This window comes from Colius striatus, chromosome 22 (genome assembly GCF_028858725.1).
Source record: "Colius striatus isolate bColStr4 chromosome 22, bColStr4.1.hap1, whole genome shotgun sequence".
Taxonomy (NCBI): Eukaryota; Metazoa; Chordata; class Aves; order Coliiformes; family Coliidae; genus Colius; species Colius striatus.
In genome coordinates, this window is record NC_084780.1 from 6,013,579 (window position 1) to 6,023,605 (window position 10,027).

Genomic DNA, 10,027 nt, shown 5'->3' on the forward strand with positions numbered 1-10,027 from the left:
CTTCTTTTTCTTAAAATAACCCTTGGAGCTCTTCTGCTAGGAAATGCTCAACTGCTCAGGCTGGGAGAGCAGTGGCTGGAGGGAGCTGTGCAGGCACAGCTGGTGTGTCTGGTGTGTGCCCACATCACAGCCCCTGTGATGTGCCAGGGCAGCCTGTGCCCCCCTCCAGCCCCAGCAGTGCCCACAGGCACCCAGCTGCCAGCAGAACTCCTGCTCTTGACTTTCCTCATGAGCTGAAGCATATCCCAGAAGCTCACCCAGAGATATTATAGCAATGTCTTAACCACCTTAAGCTGTTTTAAGAGTAAGGGGGGGGGGGGGGGGGGAATTACAAGCTATGAGATACCAGTGTAACTCCTCCAAGCTGTAACCTTGCAGGGTAAAACCAAGGTTGCAGCATGCAATCACTGACAGTCCATTCAGCATTGCTGGAAGCTATTTCCCATTCCTCTTCTCCTGATTTATATGATTGCTGAGGAATGAAGTGTTAAAAGTAAATCAGAAGATTGCAGAGAGGCTCTCTGTGGCCAGCAATGGCTTTTTGTCACGTTGCAGTCTAAGAGTGTGCAGTAACCCCAGATTAACTTATGCACCCACAAAGCCTGGGAGCCCAGTGCTGTGCAGGGCACTCACTGCTTTCTCCTTTTCATTCAGATCCCTTCTGGCCATGGCCATGTGTGCTCTGTGCTGCAGATGCCAGGGGACAAGTGGAAGAGATCTGAAGGCATCATCTGGAATGGGGCTTCCAAAAATAGACTGTTGGCATTAATGGGCCAGATGAAAGCAAAAAGGGTTGGAAAGCAGCCAAGATGAAAGAATGCATAGAGGGTAGAGTGAGATCATGGCAGGGAGGGATGGAGGAGAGGGGCAGGTAGGGAGGACCCCACTAAGCATGGGAGATCTGTACCAGGAGTCAGCAGAAGCGAGTGAGTGAGGTCAGGGTGAGGCAGAGGCTGAGAGAAACAGCTCCTGTGGGAGCCCACGGTGTATCTGCTGCTGCCATTTACCTGCCACTTTCCAAGGATGGGGAGAGAGGCAAAAAATAGTCAATAAGTCCTTCCTGGAGTCCATCTAACTTGTGGCAAAAGGTTAAAGCATCTCAGCTCTCCAGCAGGGTCAGGAGTCCAGGCCAGCCCAGCCAGGCTGCTATTTGTCCTTGCAATTGTCCCAGTACCCTCCAGGACTCCTTTGAGCACTTTTCTAGCCTCATCACACTGAGCTGATCCAGGGTTCCTCACACCCTGTGTTCAGTGAGGGTGCTGGAATCCCAGGGGCTGTGGAATATTAACAGGAGATGATACAGCTGCTTGAAAGTTTGCTGTTGCTTTCCACCCCCCTCGAGAAATTCTCGTCCTTTTTAAACCCCAAGCAAAACAGTTTAAGTAGACCAAGACATTGCTTGTGGTGTGACTTTCCCTGTAATGAAGGACATGATTTCAAAATACATTAAGCCCTGTCATTTGCTCAGATTTTTCTCCATTGACAAGTGCCAGGGCAGACAGATGCTGTCCCAGGAGGGACCCGTCTGTGTCGCTGAGGCTGCGACCTTCCCCTGGCACAGCTCCCTGGGCATTTGCTGCACAGCCCCCTGGTCACCTCTGAGGAAGGGAAATGCCATTCTTTATGTCAGGGAAAGGGAAAAACAGAGGGTTTCAACAACAGGAATTCCTGCATGTGGTCAGCTTGGGTAGATATCACCCAGACCTACATCTCTCAAACCCAAGGTGCAGCCCCCAGGCTCTGCTCCACTGTTGGGTGCAGCTCAAAGTGGCACTTTGAAAGGGGAGTAAACATTTGCTGTTCCCAGTGTTGGAATCTATGTCATTCTGGGGAGTTAAATACAGATCAGGCCGAGCTGTTGCTGATTCCCTCCACCCAGCATGGTTTTCATTTCTGTCCTCCTTGATTACTTGGATTTGACAGCTCTTATTCATCCCCCCTCCGTGGCCAGAAACCTTGGCATTCAGCTCAGCCCTCTTCTCCTGAGGGTGGTATTAATTAGACACTAAAGCTGTCACCACACTACCAGGGCAGAACTCCTCTGCAGCCCATGACCTGTGCTCTCCCTGTGTGTGGGGACTCTGCAGCTTTCACGTGCCTGTTGGTCACAAGGCTGAGCCTTGGTCCCTGCTGACAGTCCCAGGTACAGCTGTGAGGGTGGCAAAAGGCATCAGCAGAGCAGATGGATAAGGGTTTTGCCAAGATCTCAGGTTCTGCATTTAGCTCACAATAACCCCAGTTCACCACTCCAGGCTGGGGCAGAGGGGCTGGAAAGGTGCTGGAGGGAAAGACCCTGGAGGGGTTGATGCCAGCAGCTGAACATGAGCCAGCAGCGTGCCCAGGTGGGCAAGAAAGCCAAGGACATCCTGGCTGGGATCAGCAGGACCAGGGCAGTGATTGTCCCCCTGGACTTGGCTCTGGTGAGGCTGCAGCTCAAGTGCTGTGTTCAGTGTTTGTGCAATAGAAACACTTGAGGTGGCAGAGTTTGAGGAGACATGTCAGAAGAACAGTCCCATCTAGTCAGTCCACAGGGCATTGACTTTTGGAGTTGTTTCACATCTCACTGAGAGAGCCATGCACCTTATAAAGCTCAACAAGTCTTGGAAATACAAAGACAAAGCTCTCTCTCTCTCCTCCAGCAAGATGTTGCTGCTATTTAAGGTCTATTATCCTCCCTCTGCTCACACATTGCTACCATTAGTGTTATAAATGGGTTGGGTATACAGAGAAGAGAAGAGACCCCCAGGGTAGCAATTACTAGAACTGAATTGTCTGATGCAAAAGGCAGCATTACCCTGGTGTAATTTGATCATAAAATAAATTGCATTGCCCATAAACTCTCTGAACAGTAGAGTTTCCCCCACAGTTGTTTCCATGTGTTGGAGCCAGAAGTACCTCAGCAAAAGAGCCCAGCTCTGGCCTGCTGTGGCCACAGCCATGCTGAGACCCCAAGGAAAATGGTCATGGAACATCAACAAATGAATATTCACAGTGAGATTAAAGTCATCTTTGCCATGGTGCCAATGCTGAGCTTCCCCTAATGCTCCTGGGTGAAAACTGTGTGGAATAAATGGGCTTACACACTTGAGCAACAGCTCTGGGGTTTCTTGCAGGAGAGTATTGTCCAGGCTGGGTCTGGTGGGCTCCTGCCCCCCAGCACTTGCACAGGAGACAGAGAGGAGCAGAGCACCCAAGGGGCCAAATCCCACCCCACACTTGGAAACCCTGACCCATCCTCTCTCATCCCCTACCTCCATGGACTTCAGAGCCCACCTGGGTCCTCTCTTAGCAAAACAGGCCTCTGGGGCTCAGGGATTGGAAGCTTGATTACAGGTTAGCCAGGCAAACAACAGATCTGATTACAGGTCTCCTTTTAGGCAGGTAAGTGCCAGGCAATCACACCCCTCTGTAACACCAACGGGCCTGAGACAGGTCAGTGTTTGCATGAGGAACCTGCAGGGAAAAAGCAATAAGAAGTGGTTTTTATCCAGCAGGATGCACTGACAGTGAGCCAACGTCCTGTTTGATGCTGGGAGACATTGCCATGTGTGAGATTAAACTGAAACTCCACTTATTTGTGGATGTCAGCAATTCCAATGTGTAAAACAAATCTGCAGTGCAGGCAAAAGGCAGGATGGGTGCTGTGCTGGGTGCTGCCTGCTTCACTTCTTGGCTTTTATTGCTATGTATTGCTACAGATAATATCTGTGAGAATGCTAATTGCATGTTTAGCACACTGCTACGTGGTGATCAGATACCAAGGTGATAGATAGTAGGGACTAGAACAGAATGGCTGCTGGAAACAGCAGGCTTTTTAGTGCCAGGCTGGACATGCTGGATCTCCTATCCACAGGATCTCTCTAATGGGGTTTTTTTAATGTAAGAATCCAAAGTAGCAACCAGAAAAGGGAAAACATAGCCTGGGGCTGGGATGTGGGCTGCTACCCCTGCCTCCCTCCTGTCCAAGCAGTGGGAATTGAAGAGAGGAGAGGAGAGGAGAGGAGAGGAGAGGAGAGGAGAGGAGAGGAGAGGAGAGGAGAGGAGAGGAGAGGAGAGGAGAGGAGAGGAGAGGAGAGGAGAGGGGAGGGGAGGGGAGGGGAGGGGAGGGGAGGGGAGGGGAGGGGAGGGGAGGGGAGGGGAGGGGAGGGGAGGGGAGGGGAGGGGAGGGGAGGGGAGGGGAGGGGAGGGGAGGGGAGGGGAGGGGAGGGGAGGGGAGGGGAGGGGAGGGGAGGGGAGGGGAGGGGAGGGGAGAGGAGAGGAGAGGAGAGGAGAGGAGAGGAGAGGAGAGAAGAGAAGAGAAGAGAAGAGAAGAGAAGAGAAGAGAAGAGAAGAGAAGAGAAGAGAAGAGAAGAGAAGAGAAGAGAAGAGAAGAGAAGAGAAGAGAAGAGAAGAGAAGAGAAGAGAAGAGAAGAGAAGAGAAGAGAAGAGAAGAGAAGAGAAGAGAAGAGAAGAGAAGAGAAGCCATCTCAGGGACCCCATTTCAGGCATTGGGGCATCTGTTGGGACAGCCCCTCTCCTCCTGTCCCAGCTTGCCTCTGCTGTGTGCTGGGAAAGATGAAGTCAGAGGATGAGAAGTTGAATTCTCTGCCCATCTAACACATGCCAATTGAATCAAACTGTGCATTTTAAAACCACATTTTACATGCCAGTTCCCATTGTGGGGGCAGTGGGTTTCCATCTGTGACCCTGGATCTACCTTAAACCAAGGGTGTCTGGACTCTGGTGATTAAAAATCAGAGGGAGAAGCCACAGCAGCAGCTGGGGGGAGGAACCTGCTCTCAGACATGCAGCAGAGCTGGGAGGCTGACCACATAACAGCCCCATTTCCTGGAAGCAATATGAAAACCTCACATAATGCAGCAGCAGAGGGAGAAACTCAGAGTCCAGAGAGAGATGGAAATGCGAGAAGAGCTTCACCTCCCTGCCACTGATGGGGAGCAGCTGAACTAGAAGCAGATGAAGCTTCGCTGCAAGCCGGGAAATGAGGGTCAAGAGCTTGCCAGGAGAAGACATCATCATGAAGAAAGAAATAAACAACCCTGAGTGAAGGCAGGAGATCTAAAGGCTCTGAGAGCTCAGTGGCTCTGCTCACCAGGCGCCAGCACCCTGTGTTTGATCTGCCAGTCTCACCCCAAAACGGGAACAGCCTACAAATTGCACAAGAAGGAGCTGCCTCAAAAGCTAAGTCATGTGTCTGAGAAGGTCACACATGGCTGAGGTATCTCCAGTTGCCTTTTCCAGAGCAGGTCCACCTGTGGTGCTGAGGTTTTATTGTACAACATCCAAGTGTTAGCCCACAGAACGCTCCCTGTGCCAGCACGCTGGCTGGAGTGGGAACGTGAGGAAACCCAGCCTGCTGCCCCCTGATGTAGCTCCAGCCCAACAGGCTGCTCTCAGGGTCCTGTTCTCTGCACAGGAGACTTCTTTAGAATCATAGAATCACAGAATGGTAGGGGTTGGAAGGGACCTTTAGAGATCATCCAGTCCAATCCCCTGCAGAAGCAGGTTCACCTAGATCAGGTCTTTAGTGGTGTTGGGGCTGGGAAGGAGGGATGGGATGGGATGGGATGGGATGGGATGGGATGGGATGGGATGGGATGGGATGGGATGGGATGGGATGGGATGGGATGGGATGGAAAGGCTGTCCACTGCAGCAAGGGAGAGGAACAGACTGAACTGACATAAGGGGAAAGGGAGAACTGGGAGAGAGACTCATTTGCTGTAACTTCTCCATCAGTGCTGCTTCTTCCCCTGACTCACCTCTGCCTGTGTTTTGGTTCCTCAGCACTCCCATCAGGCTGAGGGAAAGGAGAGAGCTTGGGCAGAGCTCGAGTGACAACAGCAGTAGTCTGTTACATCTAACAGTCCAACCTATTTGTAACATAGGAGTGAAAGGAGCTTAAAAGGGATCTGACTGCCATCATAATGTTGCTAGAAAGGCCTGGAGGGGGGTCCTTGGTAAACAGCCCAAGTAGAGGTGAAGAACTGGAGGAGGTGTGGGCAGGAGTCAAGGACAGCAACATCCCAAGCAAGGCCTGATGGCAAACTCCTCCTGTGCCCAGCTCCAGGTTCCAGCATCTCTTTCTGTCCCCACAACTGCAGCTTTCCCTGACAGATACTCAGTATTACACAGTATTGAATGTTCTGATGGTTTGGGGTCTTACAAGCACGACATGGGGGGTTTTGTTGAGGTTTACCCATTGTCACAGATGCCCAGTGGTGGGTATCAGTTGGTGTTACAACACCCCCACCATCACCATATCCACCAGCAACCCCTCCTGAGCAGTGTGTGGGGTACACAGGCTCACACAGGACACACACTGCTCACTCCACAGGCCACAGGTTGGTTGCTACAGCTCCAGGCTACCAACAGCCAGGCTGGGTTACTCACTCCTCTTTTGCCAGTTGAGCTGCACAAACATCCCATCAATTAGACCTCGATTCACACATTTTCTAGAGCTTTGTGAATGTTTTCTACATCTTTTGATTGTCACAAGAGAGGAAAAGCTCCATAATGTGTTGGGAATGAGGAGGAACCTGGGGGAGAGCAGCAAGGCTGCAGGAAAGCAGTCATTTGATCATTTTGGGGGCCTTTGATGACAATCAACCCTGTGTGGCTCTGGAGAGATCTGTGAGAGCTGGAGGGATGATTTGGGGAAAGGTTTCACTATTTCCATGCCCAACACTCCTTTCAGTGGGGGTTTTAGTATGTTTGTCTCCTTTCCCTTTGGTGTTTATTAGGCACAAATGTAATAACTCATTAGGATTAATCAATCCATTCAGAGGTTACATCCAGGATGGCCTCATGGTGAAATAAATGGCATTGGAAATCCAATTAGCCACAATGATACAATAATGAAATAAGAACATAATCCCATCTCTGCCAAAGCAAGACAGGTGTAGCGTTTCAAACCTGCTTTTGCCATGGAAAACCAGTAGATTACATGCAGCCAAATGGGATTTGCAGCTGTAAATTCATGTATTCATGCTTATCCTGGGGTGGTTGGTGGAATAACTATTGCTCAAGACAAGCCCAAAGATAAACACACTTGCAAGGTCACAGGCAGAAGACCTGAGCTTATTAAAGTGTGGGCTAATGCTTTTCAGGTGATTTTCCTTTCTGTGGTACCCTGTGTCTGAGGCTCAGGAATTCTGTGTTATTTTTATAGAGATGCTACTAAATCCATTGACCCTGAACAGGTCCTGCAAACAGAGACTTTAAATGTAGATATAAAAGGTCAGTGAAAAGGAAATGAAAAGGTATCAAACCCTGCAAAATCTTCTAAGAGCTGAGGATCTTACCTGTGGCAGGCCTGGGTGTGATAAACTTGTGCTACACACATGTCACCTGCTTGTGAGACACCCTGCTGCAGTTCAGGGAGCTGGGATGGAGGTGACAAGCAGGTGCTGTATGAGTTAGCTGAAATGCTCTGAATTACAATCAAGTAGTGTCAATGAAAAGCAGCTGACAGCTGTCTATCAGATCCTGCTCTGCCTTCAGGAGAGGGGCTGTGGGGACCTGGGGTACACCACACAGGCCTTGTTAGAATCATTGAATTGTTTGGTTGGAAGAGCTCCTGAAGCTGCTGCAGCCCCAGCCCTGCCCTCACCCTGCCCAGCCCAGCACTGACCCACAGCCCTCAGCACCTCAGCTCCAGGGCTTTGGGATCCCTCCAGGGCTGGGCACTGCCCCAGCTCCCTGGGCAGCCTGGCACAGGGCTGACACCCCTCTCAGGGAAACAGTTCTGCCTCAGCTCCAGCCTCAACCTCCTCTGGGGCAACTGGAGGCTGTTTCCTCCTGTCCTGTCACTTGTTACTTACATATATAAGTAATATATTTAATACAAAGAATAGATAAGTAACATCTATATCAAATACTTGTTACTTATACTGCTCTGTATTACTCCCAGCATTGTGAGGATATCCCACACATTTTGGTGGCTTTTGACCCAAAATATCCCTGCCTTCCTTCCCCAACTTTCCCATCCTTTCCTCTGGGTTTGAGGAGATGCAATACAATATTTTCTCCCCAGGCTGCCATCTCAGTGACTGGGAATTAACTGGGAGCAGCCAGGTTTTGCAGTGCCACTGGGTATTCATTTGCCTTGTCTATAAACCAGTTGAAAGGCAGGTCCAAAGGAGTAATTAGCACTACCCAGAACCATCTACAGCCACTCCAGAAGAAAAGAGTGGGCTTGCTGCAGTGTTATTACCTCCTGGTCTTTCATGCCAGTTTGCTGATTAATAACATCCCAAGCCACTTGGTGCACTATTGATTCCAAATTCAATAAAACCAACTGGCAGTAGCTGGCAAGACCACATCATTTCTTTTCTCTCTAAAGTGCAAGGCAACAGCATGTTTCCAGGCAGGGTGAGGTGATGGGGAAGCCCCCTGAGACCAGGTCTCCTCCTCTCCCAGGGGTCTGGCAGCAAGAGCAGTGTCCCAGGGGTTTGGTGGCAAGGTCCTGCTGTTCACTCAGGTAGTGCTGCAGGAGGGCAGGGAGAGTGCTTCTGAGGTCCCCATCCTCTTACCAAGACATCACTGCATTAAAGGGACAGCCTCCCTTTGTTTAGGTGGCTTTGATACATGAGCACAAGGGTTTTGCCTGAGCAAATAGACCTTTTAATTGTAAGCAGGACAGTTGCCTCCTGAGTTGCTGAGAGCAGAACAAGAACAAAGTGGGGTCTTTTATCCAAAGAACCTGGCTTTGAAAGTGTCAAAAATGTTCCCACAAAGATGGTTTGTCCATGTTTTAAACCACTCCAGTAAGTCTAATGCCAAGGAAGAGCAATTACCTGCTGCTTTCCTTCATCCCAGCTGCCCGTTGGTGCAGAGGAGAGGGGGAAGGTACGAGAGAGGCCAAAGCACTTCAGTGGGTTGTACAGGAAAGGAAGCCCAAGCAGTAAACAAAAGCTGCTCAGCCCTGTTAACAACCTTGGAGAGAAAGGCAAATATATAACAGTGAGCAGAAGGCAGCTCAGAAAGTGTAGAGAAGCCAAGAAATATTGAGCCTTGATCCAGAGAGAATATTTCAACAAACACCAAACGCTTTGCAAATACTCAGCTCTTGCCATAGCCAAAACACACGGCAGGGGAGGAGGAAGGAGCACGTCCCCACTGCTCCTGGGTGGGCAGTAGGGAAGGGTTAATGGGTTTGAAGCAAGGGAGCAGGCATCTGGCTCAGTGACACTGGGCAAAGCCAGTAGCTGCTACCCGTGTCACCTGTGAACCTGGAACAAGGCAGCTCCTCTCAAAGCTGCCTCCAAACAACAGAGAATGCAAAGCATTTCTCTTTCTGATGAAGGAAAACAGCAAATTGAGGGTTTTCCTGCTTGCTGGCAGGGAGTTGTGCTCACTCAGGGCTGGATTTTCAGGGGTGACAAAGAAGCTGTCAGGAGGGAGAGAGACGGGGCTGAAAGTGTTGCTGTGGGTGAAACCAAAGCTGAGTGCTCAGCTGCAGCACAGCCAGGGCAGGAGGTGATTTATAACCCAGCCATTCCCATTTTCTCCTTCTACACTTGTTCCAAGCCACAGACCCACCAGTCCTGGCCTGTTTTGCTGGGACAGTGTGTGTCAGATCTCCCCTGAACTGCAGGGTCTGGGCAGAGCCAGGTTCATGCTGACACCTCCCCAGGGGCTTTAATCCAGCACATCCCACAGGCAAGGAGCCCTGGGACTGAGGCAGGGGCATAAGCACATGCAAATGAGATGAGCTGAGAATTAATAAAAGCCCAAGAAACAAACAAACAAGCAAAGAAAAAGGAGTCCATGGTCAGTGCAACGGTGGGGGGAAGGTTGGCTGCAGGGCTGGCCTGACCTGACAGCCTCCCAGGCATCCTCTAATGAAGAATAAAAGAGGTTATCTCTCTGTTCTATTGAGACTTTCAAATTTTCATCTTAATGGGACACGGTGCTTGACAGATTGAGCTCCACTGAGCAGCTCATTGTACATTCAAATGCAGGCTCTGGGCTCATTGGAGCCACTGAGCCTATTTTCTTCCCTTGTTTGCTGGCTGAGCAGGCTGC